The sequence below is a fragment of the Labeo rohita genome, chromosome 19 (assembly GCF_022985175.1).
Source record: "Labeo rohita strain BAU-BD-2019 chromosome 19, IGBB_LRoh.1.0, whole genome shotgun sequence".
In the NCBI taxonomy this organism is placed as follows: Eukaryota; Metazoa; Chordata; class Actinopteri; order Cypriniformes; family Cyprinidae; genus Labeo; species Labeo rohita.
The window spans coordinates 31,985,578-32,005,409 of record NC_066887.1 but is presented as its reverse complement, the minus strand read 5'-3'; the positions used below and the strand labels follow the sequence as shown (position 1 = coordinate 32,005,409).

Genomic DNA, 19,832 nt, shown 5'->3' with positions numbered 1-19,832 from the left:
ACGTGTGTTTTGTTGATACATCTGGCTTTTATGGCTCATATAGCATGATATATTAAAAATATGGAGGAAAAACAGCTCAGTTTTATTCAGAGGTCCAAACTGAGCAAAATAGATAATTTGGTGCATATGCTGATATTTATATTGACAAAAAGATGAAATCATGATGCTTGTAATGTAAATCAATGATATCTTTTTAAGAGTATAACAGACTGCTTATATAAAATATGAAAATTAAATGAAATAGGGATGCATACTGATGCTGAGCTCCTGTGCTCGTACTTGTTAAAATGCCCCGATACCACACAGCATGTGACAAGTGCGTGTTCAAACAAAGAAACAGACAGAACAGACAGCAGAATGGAGTCATTAGAGATTGAGGATGTCTGCAAAGTATATGTATGCAATTAATATAATGTTAAACATTCAGTATTAACAGCTGTATAGCTGATGCACACAAGCTGATAAGCAAAGCATGCAGAATGGATTGAGAGTGCAGTGGCACAGATGAGTTAATATCCCTTTTAATATCCCCCAAGTTAATATCCCTTACTCACAGACATCACTGGAAAGTTTGTAGTTCGGTCGGATGTCTAAAACAATGCACAAGTTATTTAACGAGAGAGAGAGAGAGAGAGAGCACTTCTATTGCGTGATCTTTATTGATGTTTGTCAATGCATCACATGCATCATTTGGATTAAAATTAAAACAGTAATTAAAATATAACAAAATGTATAAGGTTATTCACTATAAACATTTATTTTCAACCTTAAGCATACACGACTTTATGGTGAAAGTAAACTTTCAGCCTATGTGAAATGTCCTAGGCTGTACTGTACTTTTCTTGCTTTGTGAGTGTTTGTGCATTATATGAGTTGCTTTGGATTATAGCCTAAATTGTTTTCAGATGAACAGAACGTGACTTACATTTCTGAAAATATCACTGATTTTTTTTTTTAAGGAGAGGTTCCCTGCATTGTTACAACAAAACGTGTGATTGCAGTACTGAGCCGCTGTGATGGAGCAGCTCTAATGCTATTAAATTAAAGATGATGTACCATAGAGCAAAAAATTAACAGTGAAAGTAACAAAAACTTGTAAAATACATTTTAATGGGCATAAAGTGTAGAAATAACTAAAGGATATACAGTCAAACCAAAAATTATTTAGACACCAGCAGTGGCGTACCGCACATCTTAGAGCCCACAGTGATGTATGAAAATTTATTGTGCACCTGAGTCCGTCCCTCCATTTACATATCTGATATATCAGTAATGAATGTGGTGAATTATCATTGCATTGATGCATTTGATGTTATTATTGAATTGCATATATAGTCTGTATTACGTGTGTATATTGCTTTTCAGTCAGACTGAAATCCCTTCAGGAATAAATATTTAGTCTATGAACGTGGAGGCAAAAGTGCCGCTGCTTTGTTATTTTAGCAATAGCAGGAGGATTCCTCAACAATAATAATACACAAATGTGTTAGGCCACGGTCTGCATTTTATTTAATAGTAAGCTCAATAAAATAATGTACGCCAGCACGTTTTAGTTCAAACACTGTCCTATACAAGCAAAATTCTTGTCTTTCAGTGAGAAAATGAACAGTAAAAAAAACGGGGAGAAAAACAAATTAAAGAAATAACTATAAATGCTACATTTTGATAATTAACTTTCTATACATATACCAACTTTTGTAATTAACTTATTTATTCTTTTCATGAACTGATAATCACAAACAAGCCAAACTCCGCCGAATCTTTTGCGCCCTTCGAGCATTTTAATGTGCAAAGACTTTGACTGCAGCTTAATGTCGATGTTGCGAGCGTGTGCTTTCTCAATACTTAGAAGAGCTAAACTGGACAGTCTTTCTTGTAACATTGTGCTCCAGAGAAATGTCTTGATCAATTGAAATCTTGAGAACAAACGGTAAATTTAATGGCAAAATCTGGTGACAAGTCGTCAGTGAAGATGTTCATGTCTTTCTGTGTTCAGTCGTGAAGAAATTGTTTTTTGAGGAAAGAATTTCATGATTTTTCTCCATATAATGGACTTTATTGGTGCCCCGATTTTGACCTTCAAAAAATATAGTTTAAATGCAGCTTCAAAGGGCTCTAAACGATCCCAGCCGAGGAAGAAGTGTCTTATCTAGCGAAACGATCTGTAATTTTTTTCGGAAAATAAAAATGTATATTTTTTAAGCACAAAAGCATGTGTAGCACAGGTTCTGGGATGCGCGTTCACGTACTATGGAATCACGTCGAAAGATCATGTGAATGAAAATGACGTCAAAATGAACGATTCGTTCAAGAACGACCCATGGACGCGCATCCCAGAGTCTGTGCTATACAAGCTTTTGTGCTTAAAAAGTATACATATTTTTATTTTTTGAAAACAATGATCGTTTTGCTAGATAAGATCTATCTTCCTCGGCTGGGATTGTTTAAAGCCCTTTGAAGCTGCATTTAAACTTAAAGTTAAACTGCATTTTGGAAGTTTAAATTCGGGGCACCAATGAAGTTCATTATATGCAGAAAAATCCTGAAATGCTTTTCTCAAAAACCATAATTTCTTTACGACTGAAGACAGAAAGACATGAACATCTTGGATGACAACGGGGTGAGTACATTATATGTGAATTGTTGTTCTGGAAGTGGACTTCTCTTTTAAATCATTAACTGATTAACAAAACAAAAGGGGGAAAAAAGTGCTGAGTTTCGATTAATTCTGACACAATCCAAAGTTCGGACAGTGAAAGCCGTTTTCTTTATTTTGTAAAAGCTTTACAGTTTTCTTTTCTTTCTTTTATTATTATTAATAATAATAATAATTTGTGTTTATTTATTTATCTTGCCAAAGCTTTACAGTGATGAATGATATCTTGCTTGTATGACCAACCAGCATGACTAAATTACGAGTAACAGTTGGGAAAACAATGCAGTAATCACGGCGGCACCTCAGTGCTCACACAACTTTTTTGCTACCTTGACATCGCAGCCTGTTCATTATCAAAATACAATAAATTTAAAGAAACATTCACAAGTTCGCCTGCCCATCCAGTCCTGATGGGCAATGGTAAACAAACTTGGCTTGCTGTCCTTAATGGAGGCGCGAACCCGAGGCTCGGCTTGAGCGCAGAGTTCGATTTCCCCCCCCCCCCAATTGCGATATTATCTAGAGGGAGAATAACAGAAACAGAGGAGGAGAAGGGGAGGTGGAGGGATGGATGAAAGGATGGAGGCTGGGATGGTGGAATGAGAGCTGCTTATATAGGCTTGTAATGATGATTGACAGGACTGAATGATTAGGCTCCTCCCGAACCTATGTTTGGAACTTCATTAAAAGTTACAATGCTCATTTTAAATAGTGCATTGTTGCATTCAGCGTCACCAGCGCCTCACTGTGCTGCTATAGTGTTTGTGAAGGATAATGTTGTGGGTAATTTGTTTGCTTATGGTGCAGTTGTCTTAGAAGTAGGCCTATAGTGTTTATGACAAGTGAAATGTAAGAAAAATAGATTTTCCCCGGTTGTTATTTTTTAAAACATTAAGCCCGCTCCACTGCACTACCTTTGCGCTCACGGCCCGTGTCTTTTGCAGTGTCTCGAAACACTGCCTTTTAGAATGTCCTGCGACACTACACCACTGGACACCAGATATATTTTTATGTTTTTTTTTACTAGTGGGTGCAGGACACTATAGTTCATTTATGTAAGTGAGGATAGTGAAGAAAAGTGTGACATATTATACCCCAAAATTCTTGGACTACCAGTAAAATTGATCATTTGGGACCAAAAATGATAAGTTCAGGTTTGCATGAACCTGGTTGACAGCATGCCCAGGAGACTACAGGCTGTCACTGAGGCTAAGGGTGGCTGACAAAGTATTGGCAGTTGTGTAAATATTGTCATACTAACAGTTGTCTGAATAATTTTTGGTTGATTGTAATCCATTACATGCATTTCTATCAAAGTTATCGGACATTATCAAGCTGAATTTGTTCTGACACAGTTTAACTCTGTGTTCTTGTCATATTTTATTACCATTTTATAAACTATAGCGAATAAACTGTGATGATGTGAGAAAAGGTATCTGAATAAATTTTGGTTTGACTGTATCTATTTGATAAATAAAGTTAACCAACTGACGTTATACATATTTTAGTTTCTGGACCCAATATTTTACAAATTTACTAGTAAATTTAAAAGTATCGGTACTCGGAATCGACAAGAACCAAAAATAAAAATATCGGTATCGAGCAAGTACTGGAAAAAGTGGTATCGTTGCATCCCTAGATAGAAATATCAGTGTCACTCTATATTAAATCAGTAATGCCTTAGTAAGATGAAATTTGAATGAAGTTTCAAAACGTATAATGCAGTGCAATGATGATAGAGAGATGAACAAATAAACGTTCCTCAAAAGCCTGATAATCAGATTTGAGACTCGCATTTCAACATGATTTTTCTCAAATTATGTCTGGATAATCAAGTAAACTTAAGTTGCTTCAGCCCAGCATGTGTTCATCTTGAAATATTGCTAACAGTATAAAAGTTATGCTTATGTTAAATCTAAAAATCATTAGATATCACAGCATGAGCTATGAGTTGAGTGTGGATGTCTGTACAGTGATTCTAAAAGGCCTTGCTGCTTTAAAAACTTGCTGCTAAAAAAAAAAAAAGTCTAAACTATCAATCAGAGACAGAAGGCATATGTTTGACAGGTTTTTATCATGTTGATCATTCAGAGGGCTTTATAATTTGTGCATTTAATATGGTACAGTAGGATTCATAGGGTTAAAAATAAACTTCTGGTTGTCTTGACCGTCCTCACACATTAATCTGGTTCAAACAGATGCCCACTTGTAAATCGGCTCATTTCGGGGCGATATTCATCGTTTCTCAGGTGTATTAATGCCAGTTTTGGCCAGATCTCCATGACGACAGTATGCGAGGTGTGAGAATTTTCTAGAGGGAACCAACAGGTCCTAATGACGATTGGGCCACTCGCACGTTTGTTCTGTCACGTTTGCTTCTCCCGGGGCCGTTTCAGACACTTGCTTTCGTGAGCCGCCGCTTTTTGAAATCACAGTAGCCTGTTCTTTAATGTCGCTGTTGTTACTGGTCTGCGCAGAGCTGTAGGTTTGTCTGTCTTTCTTTCTTTTTTTAAGCTTTTTTTCTTTTTTTTTTAGATTTAGATCTCCAGTTGTGGTCAAGAACCGGTTAAATTATGAGGCTTTCACACTGACAGTAACGCAAAACCTGTCATTTACAACATAAACTGGGAGTTTGGTATCAGTTTTAATGTTAATAATGTTATATAATGTTTAATGTTAAATATGTTTTGTGATGTTTTTTTTTTTTTTTTTTTTATAAAGGTAAGTTAGAAGACTAAAATATGAATTACTTCATTAATCTATGGTAAAAGTCAATATTGTATTCATGAAGAAATATATGTAAGATTAAATGAAAAAATGTACAAACAATATAAGTCACCTGTACAATGTATAGTTTTGAGAAGAAAAAGGCTGTTTTTATATATATATATATATATATATATATATATATATATATATATAAAACATGAAATATGAACAAATATAACTTCTATGACTCCTTTTATTTACTTATTTTATTTTAAAATTTCTGGAAGTATCACATAAATTACTTTATAATTTATTATGAAAATCAATAAATATTGTACTTAAAACAATACACTTACTCTTTCAGTAAAATGATTTTTTTTTTTTTTTTTTTTAATATACAAAATTAAAAAAAAAATGAAAAAAGTCAAGTCAACTTATGTTTTACTGTAAAATTTATGATTTCTGGTAGTTAAAACTATTAATTCATTTATGGTGAAAATCAAAATGGCATTCAAAAATACATTACGTGTGCTCTTTCTGTAAATTATTTTTTAAATATACAAATTTTGAAATATTAAAATTATAACTATTTTTTTTTTTTTCTGTATGATTTCTGGAAGCAAATGCATAAATTATAACTTATGGTGAAAAATCATTATTTTATTCAAGACGTACTCTTTCAGTAAAATGTTGTTAAATACGTGAAATGTGAAACATAAAAAGTATGAGTAAAAAAAATGAATCACTTTTAATTTATTATTATTTTTAACTGTAAAATGGTTATAATATATGGTTTCTGGCAGACGACAATCATGAATTGCTTTATAATTTATGATGAAAAAATTTTATTTAACAAGACAATACATGTACTCTTCCAATAAAAATGTTGTTAAATATGTTAAGTTTGAAATATAAAATATATAACTCATATAAAATGAGTCACATTTAATTAATTAATTTTTTTTACTGTAAAATATGGTTTCTGGCAAGAAAAAAAATGATTGCTTTAGAATTTATGATGAAAAAATCTATGAAAATATATAAATCATTAAAAAATACTGTAAAATATATATTTTCTGGAAGTAAATAACTTTATAATTTATGATGAAAAAATCTATATTTTATTCAACAAGACAATACATGTTCTCTTTTAGTAAAATGTTAAATACATGAAATGTGAAATATGAAAATATATAACTCATAAAATGAGTCACATTTAATTAAATATTTTAAAACTGTAATATATATGGTTTCTGGCAGTAAAAAGCGTGAATTGCTTTATAATTTATGATGAAAAAAATCTATATTGTACTCAACAAAACATGTTAATTCTTTTTTAGATTTGCATAATATGAGATAAGAAAAAATATGGCCTTAAAAATATAAATAGTCAGTTTATTTCACATTTGACAGCAGTAAAAGGAAGTTCCCAGAAATCCCTATATGACACATTTTATTTAAATATTTTTAAATAAATATATCTCCTACATATAGAAATTGGCTTGAAAGTTCATTCACAGCCAACTTTGATTTATTGTGTGGTGTTCTGTTTTGCCATCTCTATTGTTATTGTTTTGTATATACTATACAAGCATCAGAATGCCTCCCGTAATGCCTGAACAACTATTGCAATATTAAAAGAGCAAATGCATTGATCCTAAAAATATTTCATCATTTGAGAGAGTTTTAAAACCCCCTGACCTGTCAGAAACACCGTAAACTCAACTTCAATTCGCCATCATCCATCTCAGTATTATCGCCCGCAACACACTCAGAGTTTCATAATCCGTACGAAAACACGGCACGCTGAAACTGAGGGGGTCATTACTGGCATTCGCAGCGTCCCGCACAAAGACTTCCAGCCATTCGGAAAATCTTCAAAGCCTCGCAGACGGGGCGAGGATAAGAAGAACTCGCCTTGAACCCGTGAAACCCCCCCGCCCCGCGACGCGCCGGTTTGATGTACACGTTTGTTTAATTGAACGAGCCGAACGAACAAAGAGGAGATCAATTGTTGATTTTAATAAGACATTGTTCATGGGTCCCATCGTATTTAATTTGATGGCGGAGGGGGGGTCGTCTAAAGAAGAGCTCGCTCGTTCCGTAATGAGCCATTATGCCCGGCCCTCCTGGGCAGAAACTAATTGGCGCAGGATTAGCATTGAAGAAACAGGGCGACCCCGAGCTCTCCGCTTTTCTTTCCGTGTATCAATGACCAGCTAAGTGCCCAGAACGCATCGGGCGCCCAATTTGGAGCTAACCAGCCCCAGCGAGCCCCCTCACTTTCCTCAGTGCACTTTTGGAGGTTTTCTTGGGTTTGGATTCTGTCCGAGTAATAATCTCTCATGGCCAATGGCATAAATGTAACCTGCTTATTCAGGAATACAACGACTGCTGCTGTGTGAGATGCCAGTAGAAACACAGTTCTCTGCAGACGTTTCCACTATACCGGATGGCATGTTGATCCATGTATATTTACGGTTTAAAGTCCCCATGAAATCAAAATTACATTTTTTGGCTTTTAGTATGAATATGTTAGCCTTATAAGCTAATGTGCTTCAAAACAATGCCAGAATTCTCATTTAGAAGATATAAGCATTTAAAACTTAGTCTCTTACTTCCGCCAATATGGATCAGTGATTTTGATGACATCACCCTGCACTTCAGCTTCTCATCAAACTTTCTGTCCAATCAAATGCTCTCTAGAATCTAAAGCGTCCCACCCACTACATGCTGAAGCTGTGGCTGAAATCGGCCACATGAATGGCACATAGTGCAATTTAAAGGGGATAGGGAATGATTCAGACAATGTATATATGCTTTCCATTGAGCCAATGAAGTCTCACACAGTCTACTCCGGTCCAGAGCGGATCATAGGCGCGAGTCGACGCAGACCATAAAAATATATCAGATTCATTTCAATTCTACACAGAATGCTATATTTTCTAGCGATATGGATGAGATTATGGCTGTAATACTCAACAGCCCAAGCTATGACATAAACAGAACGCTATTGGCTGTTTAAAAAAGGGGCCCGGACTGCTTGATATCTTCCTGTTTCAGCTGAAATTACGTCAACACGTAGAATAACGCTGCATGTTTCAAACCACTTAAGTGGACCTTTAAAGTCCTAACCAGTGCTGGGTAGATTACTTACAAATTGTGGTGTGTTACTGATTCCAAATTACATGACAAAAATTGTTGTCGGTAATGTAATCCATTACATTAGGTAATATAATCAGATTACTTTTGAGCTAACTTGTTTATCACATTCATTTAAATAGGATAATCTTGTTGCATATGAATATAAAATACAAAGAGAAATAAAATGTATTCCATTTATTGTTAGTAATAATAGAAGTGCATTAAACATTACATTTACGTCGTTTTCCAAACTGAGGCTTGTAAAGAAACTGCAGGAGGTTCATGAAATTAAATTAGGGGAAATCATGAGGTTCATGAAATAATTAAATCATGAAAATATAAAACTAAAATAAATCCAGGTGAACTAAACATTTCTAGAAATTGACAAAACCTGTAACTTTTTTAGTTAAATACTGTACAATCTCACACTGTAAAAAACAATTTGTTGAGTCAACTTAAAATAATTTGTCACCTGGCTGCATTAAAATTTTAAATTTTATTTAACTTAAAATGTTAAATTATACTACGTGACAACTTAGATATTTGAGTTGAATCAACTTAATTTTTAAGGTAGCTGGGTTACTTACCCATCTGTTAAGTTTAGCAAACACAAATATCTAAGTTGTTACTTAGTACAACTTAACATTTCAAGTTAACTAAACTTATTTTAGTTGACTGAACTTAAAAACGTAAGGCAGCAGGGTAACAAATTATTTTAAGCTGACTCAACAAATTGTGTTTTTTTTTTTTTTTTTTTTACAGTGCAGGTCACACTGGAACATCTGGGAATGTCCTTTTAGTGTTTTTACTAATTTTATTAAACTGTACGTCACTTTTTATGTTCGACACCACACACTTTGTGCTTTGTTACTCTTGATATGAAAAAGTCTCAGATTTCAAATTCTGTCCATTTCATTAGAAAATTCAACCAATACCGTTTTGGCACTCTTTAATGTGGCAGGATAGATCGCTGTAGCTTAAACTGGGTACTCGCCTGTGTGAAATTAAACACAGAGCAAAACATTTGTGACGGTTTCGTTTTTGTTCTGGATCCAGTGCTCTGCTGCCACACTGGAGCGAATTCGCCACCATCACTGATAAAATAAAAAAAAAATTCCCTTAATGACAGACAATTTTTGGTTAACGCAACCTCTATAAAAAAAAAAAAAAAAATATATATATATATATATATATATATATATATATATATATATATATATATATATATAATATATGTTCTTTCTGAATTCCATGGAAATAAGTTATATGAAGTAATCCTAGTATTAAAAGGTGTTTTATTTATTTATTTATTTATTTATTTATTTTTAGCAATTTCCATTGTATGTGTGATTAGAGATAGTTGACCCAAAAATGAAAATTCTGTCAGTAATTACTTACCCTCATATTGTTCCAAACTCATAAGACCTTCGTTCATCATTGGAACATAAATTAAGATATTTTTGATGAAATCTGAGAGCTTTCTGACTCTGCATATAAAGCAATGCAATTGACAAGTTCAAGACCCTGAAAGGTTGTAAGGACATTGTTAAAATAGTCGAAAATACTTTTGATGCACAAAGAAAACAAAAATAACTTTATTCAACAGTTTCTTCTTATGTGTTAGTCTTTGATGTGCTTTCATAAGAGATTCAATTGTTTGTGAATTATGGTTGAAGCACTGATGCCACATGGACTATTTTAGTCCTTACTACCTTTCTGGGTCATAAAACATTTCTATCATATAGATTTTTTGTTAATTTTACGACTGATTTGCTTTATTTTCACCATGAAGACAGCTTTGCTTTTGACCTGACGTTAAAAAATAATAAATATATCCTTGGGTAACTTTAAAAATAATTGTCTAAATAAATATTTTCTTGTTTTTATTTTTTTTTTTAATTGAAAAAACTTTTTTTTCCCACAGTGACTGACCAAAGTAATTTTTTTTCTGTTTTTTCCTGCCCCAGTTGAAAAAGAGGACAGAAACTGATGATGAGGGGAAAGAAGCTGACAAGGAGATGGAAGCCAGACTCAAAGATGCACTAACCTTTTTAAAGAATTGTGTAGTTACACTACTGTTCAACAGATTGGGGTCAGTGCGATGTTGAAATGTATTCTTTTATTCAGCAAGGATGCATTAAATTGACCAGAAGTGACAGTAAAGACATTTATAAAGTTACAAAATAGTTCTATTTCAAATAAATGCAATTTTGTTTACTTTATATTCATCAAAAAACCTTGAAAAAGAATGTATCATGTCCACAAAAATATATAGCAGCACTGTTTTCAACATTGATATCATTAGAAATGTTTCTTGAGCAGCAAATCAGCATATTAGAATAATCTCTGAAAGATCATGTGACACTAAAGACTGGAGTAATGATGCTGAAAATTCAGCTTTTTCAACACACAGATAAATTACTGTTTAAAACATATTTAAATAGAAAACAACTATTTTGGATAGTAATAATATTTCACAATTTTACTGTATGATCAAATTGAATGCAGCCTTGGTGAGCAGAAGAGACTTCTTTCAAAAACATTTAGAGAGTTTAGTCTCCAAATTGCAGCACAGTACTATTTAGCAAATTGCATTTGTTGATAGCACTAATAAGGGAGCGGTAAAGTGGCAACACAAACACAACGCTACAGGCTGACCCTCGAAAATTAATCAAAACACACTCTGCTGGAGATTCAGTTTAAACACTAGAGTGATTTCTTCCGTATCTGAAAAACATAGTTAATAAACGTTGATGGCTGCGATGTGTCATATTGTGTACGCACGGCAGATCTCTCCAAACAGATGTTCGTGGAGGGTCTAACTTCATTTAAGTAGGAAGAAATATGTTTTTAATTATCAGACCACCTGGGGGTTGATGGACCCTGCAAGCTTTACGTGGAACAGATGTAGCCATTCTCCTTAATTAAGTTTGATTTCCGTTTGACAAATTAAAAAGAATATTCCCCGCACTGTATCAAGGTGTTTCGAGAAGCGCTCGCGAATGTTGTCGAGTCATTTTATGCTAAGTTTGTAAACGGTTAATTTGTCATTCTCCTAAAGCACGAGACATTGATAATTGACTCTTAATGAGAACTAGAAAACCACCGTAAATACTAATTTCCCATATGGGGTAAAGATCTGCCTGGTGAGTATAAAATAACAAACATGTTGTGCATCTGATATTAGAATTGTTAGCGATTAGCCAAGGTGAGATTAATCATAATAAGACCTCTCCGTCTGAGATCTCCAGCATCTCTGAGGACCAGGCGTAAGGAGCAGAAGCCTATTAAGGCTATGAACTTACCTGGAAAACCATTATTTAATAAATGCTGTTGGTTTAATGCACCAGTGAGAGATGGACTGTGTTCAGTACTAGTGTGCATACTTTAAGTGAATGCTTTAAGTTCTGTGTTTAATTCAGCAAGAAGTGTCAGTTATTTCAGAGGGATTTAGCCTTTTAATTCAATTTTAAAGGAGTAGTTCACTCTAAAATGGCAATTTGCTGAAAATGTACTCACCCTCAGACCATCCAAGATGTAGATGAGGTTGTTTCTTCATCAGATTTGGAGAAATATAGCTTTCCATCACTTGCTCAGCAATGGATCCTCTGCAGTGAATGGGTGCCGTCAGAATGAGAGTCCGAACAGCTGATAAAAACATCACAATAATCCACAAGTAATCCACACCACTCCAGTCCATCAATTAACATTTTGTGAAGCCCAGATCTGCATATTTTTAAGAATCAAATCCATCATTAAGACGACTTTTAACTGTCTTCCATCTAAAATAGGAGTTCATAATCTAGCCATATTGCTCTTCTTCAGTGAAAAAGTCGTCTGGTCTGAATCAGGAGAGAAATATGCACAGATCAAGCACCATTTACAAGAGAAAACGGTTCTAAACAAATTTGTGGATGGATTGTGATGTGGGAGGACAAAAAGGGATGGACTTTTTCCACTGAAGAAAGCGTTATGGATTATGGACTCATATATTAAAGTTAAAACATCTTAATGATGGATGTTTCTTACAAACATCCATCTTTTCAGTACAGAAGATGTAAACTGATGGACTGGAGTGGTGTGGATTATTGTGATGTTTTAATCAGCTGTTTGGACTCTCATTCTGACGGCACCCATTCACTGCAGATCCATTGGTGAGCAAGTGGTACAAATCTGTTCTGAACGACATCATAGATTTTCAAGTTTCATGCATACAGAAAAATGCACATACTTCACACAGTATAAATGTTGTATACGGTATACTGACATACTACTCTTACTGCTTATGCTCTATATCAGAGGTCCCCAACCACCGGGTCGCAACCCACTACCGGGCCGTGGAAGAATTTCTGCTGGGTTGCGTTCTGTGGAAAATGTGTATATATATGATGCTCTGTTATTTATTGTGCGTAAATGATTGTTCTAATTATTCTGTACTTTCGTTGTATGCGATTGATATGGAGATTGATATTACAATTTGATGATTTCATGTTAAATTAGTAAATAAAAGATTGCTCTGATCTGTCATATAATCTAGGGCTTAAATGGATCACAGTTGATCCGTGATAGTACAAACCAGGTCCAGACCCCACCGTTCGGCATGTGATTTGCAGATTAATTTGCCAATTTATACGTTCGAGCTTTTTAAAACCACAAGAAGAACAAATGAAACAGAACTCAATTTGTTACTTACGCTCTGTTCTTGCACACACCCGAACCACGCACAAGCATAGAGACGTGTTTCAGACAGCGCAGCATACCGAGTTGATTCCTCTTTCATGTCTCCCCGCATTTAAGATACATAGGAAATATTTCTGTTTTAAACCATGAAGGCGAGTCATTGGATATCACACAAATGTGAAAACTTTGCGCATTAGTTATGCCGGTGAACATCTTAACTTCAGTCAGTTCACTATACAGAAAGTGAAAGTAAAAAAACGTACAAAGTTTTCTAATGCAGCATTAACGGCGCATATTCTCTCAGAGACTACAAAAGACGAATCTACTTCAACATATGCCGATAACAGTGTATAACTGTCTAAAATTAGACCATGCATTGGTATACTTGATTTTAAACAGTGATGGGAATAATGGCATTATAAGTAAACTGCGTTATTTTTTCAGTAACGAGTAATCAAACGAATTACTGTTTTCCCCGTTAAAGCGTTGTTACCATTACTGACAATAAACTGCAACGTTACTATAATTTATTACAATATTGTTGTAATTTTATTTTTCAGTTCATCTGAATAGATGCGCAGTGCACTTGTATTTGACGAACTGTAAACTCTAGTGTGAAGGCAAAAAGAAAGAAAGATACAGAGCGAGAGAGACTTACATACCATGAAGAATTGACGTGCTTCATGTAAATGATACTTTTTGTTGTATTTTCCCGTCAAAATAACAGAGTTCCTTTGGAATTCTTCAGCTTTCAAGAACTGCCGGTTTCTTCGGTAGGAGGCGGAACTAATTATCGTAGGTCATGTGTGAACATGCATACGTGCATCTATATACATTTCTGCAAAACTGAAAAAACGTACCTATATGTCTGAATCACTGCAGTTTCCAGTGGAAATAAACACTAGAGGCAGTAAAAGTATGATTTAGACATAGTTTTGGTTTAAAAAAAAAAAAAAAAAAAAGCATAATTTCCTAACAATTTCTTCTAGAATATTATATTATGGCCTCAAAACAATTTTAACATCCTGCGTAATTTGAAAACCGATACTTTTGAATGTTTTTGTCACACATACAGCTTCATATGAGTTTTTTTTCTAATTCACGTTTGCTCAGTAGCTCACATGATACGGCATTGAACTTGAGTGATGAAGATCTCTGGTACGAACCCTGTTGAAGTATGCATCAACAAATGCTTTTTAATATCAATTTTGCATTTGTTAACGCTATCGGTTAGGTTTACAGTTAGGTTTGGTGTAGGGGATATTCCCCACATGATAGAGCATTAACCTTTAGCGATACTACCTAGATATTTGAATTCTGAACAGTCGCAATACTTACCTCAAGCAGTGCATTTTAGCACCACTCTCTTGAGATTTCAATTTGAAACTGCCGCAAAATGTGCATAATTACGGTGTTGCAGAAATGTATATAGAGTAGGGCTGCACGAATGTGACAAAAATCATAATTGACGATTATTTCCTTGAAATTGTAATTGCAATTTATTAATAACAATTATCATATTTACATTGAATGATGTTTTCAATAGCTTTATGCCATAGTTTGAAGCAACTGCATATCACATTTTTATATATAGTTTCTTCTTTAAATATAAAATGTCAAAATTTAAAAATTAAAACAATGAGGAAAAAAAAACCTTGAGATAACCTGTAAGAAAAATTTACAAACTCTCTCTCTCACACACTCCCACACATCTTAAGAAAGCAGAATTATGTAAGTGGATTTTTTATTTTTATTTGTAATTGTGCCTTTGAACAATTACATAATTGTGGCATTTGTAATTGTAATCACGATTAGAAATTCGATTAATTGTGCAGCCCTAATATAGAGCTTCACGTACAGCAGAAGTGAGTATAAGCGTTTTTTTTATGAATCTTTGCGATCGCCTTTTCCTTATAATGTGGTAGTTAGGAAGTTTAGCAGCTAAATGCGGCTAAAGTAAACAAGATCGTCATTCCACAGAGAGAAGAGAGGGGCGGGGTGAGCAGAGCTCATTTGCATTTAAAGGAACAATCCATCAGAGTGAGATGATTTTTGCAGAGCTGATTTTGCCAAGGTAAAAAGGGTGTTGTTTTACAAAACCACTGAGAATTTTTAATCAAAGTATATTAGAGACTTTTCATTAAGACCCTAAAGAATCATATCAACTTGTGAAAAATAGGCATCCGATGACCCTTTTAAGATTGTACTGTTAACTCTTTGTATTTAATGTTTCTATAAAAAAGGGAAAAAAATAAAAATAATAATCATAAGATAACAAAACTACTACCAATTCTACTACTAATAACAATATAAAACACACAAAGGATTAATGAGCTGATGGGTTCATAATTAATAATCACGTTGTCTGTGTTCGCTCAAACTGATTTGCTGAAATCAAAACAGGGAGGATAATATGTGAGCGCCAGCCAATGAGATTGCGTTTGCGTATTAGTTCCGCCTCCTACCGGAGAAACTAGCAGTTCTTAAAAGCTGAAAGATTCCAAAGGATCTTTGTTATTTTGACAGGAAAATACATTTATTAAATGCGTTTATTCAGATGAATGGAACAATACAATTGTAATAATATTATAATACATTATAGTAACATTTTATTGTCAGTAACTGTAACAGCATTTTAACAGGAAATAGTAATACAAAAAAATACCGCTGTTATTCCCATCACTGTTGCACATTATATACTGCACAGAATTCAACTCAAGTAAGTTTTCCCAGACTGAGAGGGTGTTTCTGGGTAGTGAGAAGCCTAAATAAATGCTTTTGTTTGGACAAAGGTGGTGTTTACTGGATCCTGTGCTGAATACTAAAGGTTTTACTTTGCCTCTTTCAGTGACAGGTAAACAGCTGACCTTCACCTCTCCTTTAGCCGTGTGAAGGGATCTGGGCGATGCACACATTCATTTTTTCAGTCCGCTCCTCTTCAACACTGTAATCACAGCATTTCAAGCATCACTCGGCTCAGAAATCGGCCTCATTCTCATAAAGCAGCCTATCATTGACCTATCAGAGACAGACGCCATATGCAGCGCGGCCGTAATATCAGACTGAACATTATCATCCTTCCAAACTGCAGGAATATCGCGTCTGGACGGGGTTCACAAAGCATGCTAAAATATGCAAATAAAGGCTCTTAAGAGCTTGCACAGTGGTTGGTTTCCGAGTCGAATGCTAACGATTATTAATTTGGAGGGGTTTTAATCTCGGCGCATGGAAAAGGGCCCTTTTCTGTGGTCAGGAATGTTGATTGGATTTTGGAACGCACACTCAAAATAAAAAAAATAAAAAAACTATTTCACATTAGCAAAATAATAACCCAATGACATGGGTCGATTGGTTTTCTTTTCACATATTAGATCAACCAAGTGAGAAATTGGAAAGGAACTGTTCAAGTGTGTTTCTCGACTGCTCAGCGCTGATAATGAGTCGGGCCGCTAATCCGTGAGTCTGCTCGGCTGTCCGAGGTTAAGATGCACGGACGTTTGGCGTGTGTTCGAGGGTCACGTATCCCGACCCGCTCCGGATCATCCTTTAAGGGCACTTTACCACTGGAGTTTACAGAACATCAGTGAGCACAGAGAAATCCATTGATTTTAATAGGGATGAGGACGTCAGTGCTGGGGAAAAAAAAGTCTTGGAAGGCAGATTTTGGGCATGGGGGATTGCTTGAAAAATCAATAAACCACCTTAAACTGGTTTAGGATTCCAGTGAGGGTTTGAAAAAGTCCAAATTGTCCTGGGTCGTCCTACACATTTAAATCAGACTTGTGCAAGATTTCCCGAGAAGGGGTTTCTGAGTTCATTAAAAGCTAAAAATTAAAGAACAAAGTATACAATTAAAATAAATAAGGCCACAATTTGAATAAAATTGAAACTGAAATTTTAGTATAAAATTAAATATTATTATTATTATTATTATTATTATTATTAAAAAAAAACTGAATTTAAATGTAAAAATTTTACATTTATTTATTTATTTTAAGTACAATTGTATAATTACAATTTTTGTCTTCATTTTTTATAATTAGAGTTAAAATTATATAAAAACAATTGTTGTTATATACTGAAGTGTTTTTTTTTTTTTTTTTTTTTTTTTGGTGGCTTTTTGATCATATCACAGTTAAAATCACAATAAATATTTTTGACTAAATCATACAGCCCCTATACCTTAACTAAGTAATTTAAAAAAGTAACACACAAAGATAAAAAAATTTGTTTTTATGCATGTCATTTGACCCTCAGTGTTATTTTAGTATAACTAAGATACTATTATAAACAAATAAACAATATTTGGAATCAGTTTTTATTATTTTATTTTATTTTATTTCTATTTTATTTATTATTTTCTTTTCAATTTTGTTTCAAGTTTTAGCCATGCTGTTGTGTATTTTTGCCTTTTTTTTTTTTTTTTTTTTTTTTTTTTTTTTTATACGTACACTGCTGTTCAAAAGTTCGGGATGAGTAAGATTTTTGATGTTTTTTTAAAGAAGTCTTTTCTGCTCATTAAGGCTGTGTTTACTTGATTAAAAATGCAGAAACAGTAATATTGTGAAATATTATTTCAATTTAAAATAGTGGTTTTCTATTGTAATACACTTTAAAATATAATTTATTCCTATGATGCAAATATGAATTTTCAGCTTCATTACTTTGGTCTTCAGTGTCACATGATCCTTTCAGAAATCATTCTAATATGCTGATTTATTATCAATGCACTTATTTATTTATTTATTTATTTATTTATTTATGGAACCTGTGATACTTTATTTTAGGATTCTTTGATAAATAAAATGTTTAAAAGAACCGCATTTATTTAAAATAGAAATCTTTTGTAACAATAAACACTATCGTTCCAAGTTTTGGGTCAGTAATTTTTTTCTTTCCTTCTTTCTTTGAGAGAAATTAATACTTGTATTCAGCAAGGATGCATTAAATTGATAAAAAAAAAAATCATAGACTTATATTGTTAGAAAATATTTTTGAATAAATGCTAACCTTTTATTCATCAAAGAATCCTGAAAAAAGTATCACAGGTTCCAAAAAATATTAAACAGCAAAACTGTTTTCAACATTGAAAATAAATCAATATTAGAATGATTTCTGAAGGATCATGTGACACTGAAGACTGAAGTAATGGCTGATGCAAATTCAGCTTTGCATCACAGGAATAAATTATATTTTAAAGTGTATTAAATTAGAAAACTCTTATTTTAAATTGCAATAATATTTCATAATATTGTTGTTTTTTCTGTGTTTTTGATTAAAAAAAAATGGAACTTATGATCATAAGAGACTTCTTTAAAAAAAACATTAAAAATCTTACTGATCCCACACATTTGAACAGCAGTGTATATTTATAGTTTTTATTTTGTTTTAGTTTGTTGTATTTCAAGTAATGAAATTACTTTATGGTTTTAATTTTAGCTTCAGTTTTAGTTTACTAAAATAACCCCAACATCAGAGAACCATAAACATGTAAATGTGTTGTTAAATTATTGAAAATTAAAAAAAAAAAATTCTGGGGTACTTTAAGTGAATACTTTGGGATTCAGCTGATAAAAGGGATTCGGCTGACAAAAAGTTTGTGAATCGCTGCTGTATGCCTGCGTAAGCTCCCTGAAAGGTTAGTTAGCAGATTTGTCCAGCTCTGTCCTGGTGAAAGTGATAGTCCCTCACACTAATAATGGCAGATAATGGGTAATCCAGAGGCAGGTTGCGTGTTGTAAATCTGGTAGTTGTTGTGGAAGGTCTGAGTGTGTCAGACGGTCTCCTGTTAAATCAACAGCAGCGTGACATGCTGCCCCGGGCGTCCTGACAGCCCATGATGAATGAGTGTTTGTCTCTGGGGTCTCGTGTTCGGCATCTGAGGGCTGCTGGGATATTGGACAGGAGAGTTCCCGCTTCACAGCTGCGTGCTGGACCGTAGAAGTGCTGTGTGTTTGCGATTGCATCAGTGTTTGTCACTTTGCAAAATATATAGTGTTTTTGAACTACTTTTATGGTATGCTTATGTTGCTTTTTTGTTCTATTTGACAGATGTGGTCACTATGAAATGTCATCACATGAACACTGCAACAAATAACAGCACACGTTTGAATCAACATTAGGGTGAGTAAATAATAGCTACGGTAGCCATGTTTCAATCCAAGTTGCACATGCACTTTATGAAAACATTGGAATATCACAAATTTGTGATTAATACTGATAAATACAGATATTTTGCATGTCTTTCTTTCTTTAGTCGTAAAGAAATTATGGTTTTTGAGGAAAACATTTCAGGATTTTTCTCCATATAGTGGACTTCTATGGTGCCCCAAGTTTGAATTTCTAAAATGCAGTGTAAATGCAGCTTCAAAGGGCTCTAAACAATCCTAGCCGAGGAAGAAGGGTTTTATCTAGCGAAACGATCGGTTATTTTTATAAAAATAATACAATTTATATACTTTTTAATGTCAAACGCTCGTCTTGATTTTCCCAACCTCTGTTTTTTTCCGGTTCATGACAGTTAGGGTATGTCGAAAAACTCCCATCTCATGTTCTCCCTCAACTTCAAAATCACCATATATCACTGTTTTAACATTTTTGTTAAGGATGTTAGATCTCCTTTGCATGTTCACTTTGCAAAGAC

At 33.8% G+C, this 19,832-nt stretch overlaps 1 protein-coding gene across 2 annotated transcripts in view; it reads left to right on the top strand.

Annotated features, from left to right (window-relative positions):
• The window catches only part of slc39a4 (solute carrier family 39 member 4), a 111,803-nt gene that overhangs the window by 45,116 nt on the left and 46,855 nt on the right, over positions 1-19,832 (top strand). The window contains exons 9-10 of one of the 2 annotated variants that reach the window (XM_051137040.1): positions 10,477-10,601; positions 19,241-19,312. The exons of the other annotated variant lie outside the window; for it this stretch is intronic. The gene's annotated coding sequence lies outside the window, so the exon portion shown is untranslated. The remainder of the gene's footprint in view (positions 1-10,476; positions 10,602-19,240; positions 19,313-19,832) is intronic. 2 annotated transcript variants of the gene reach the window in all.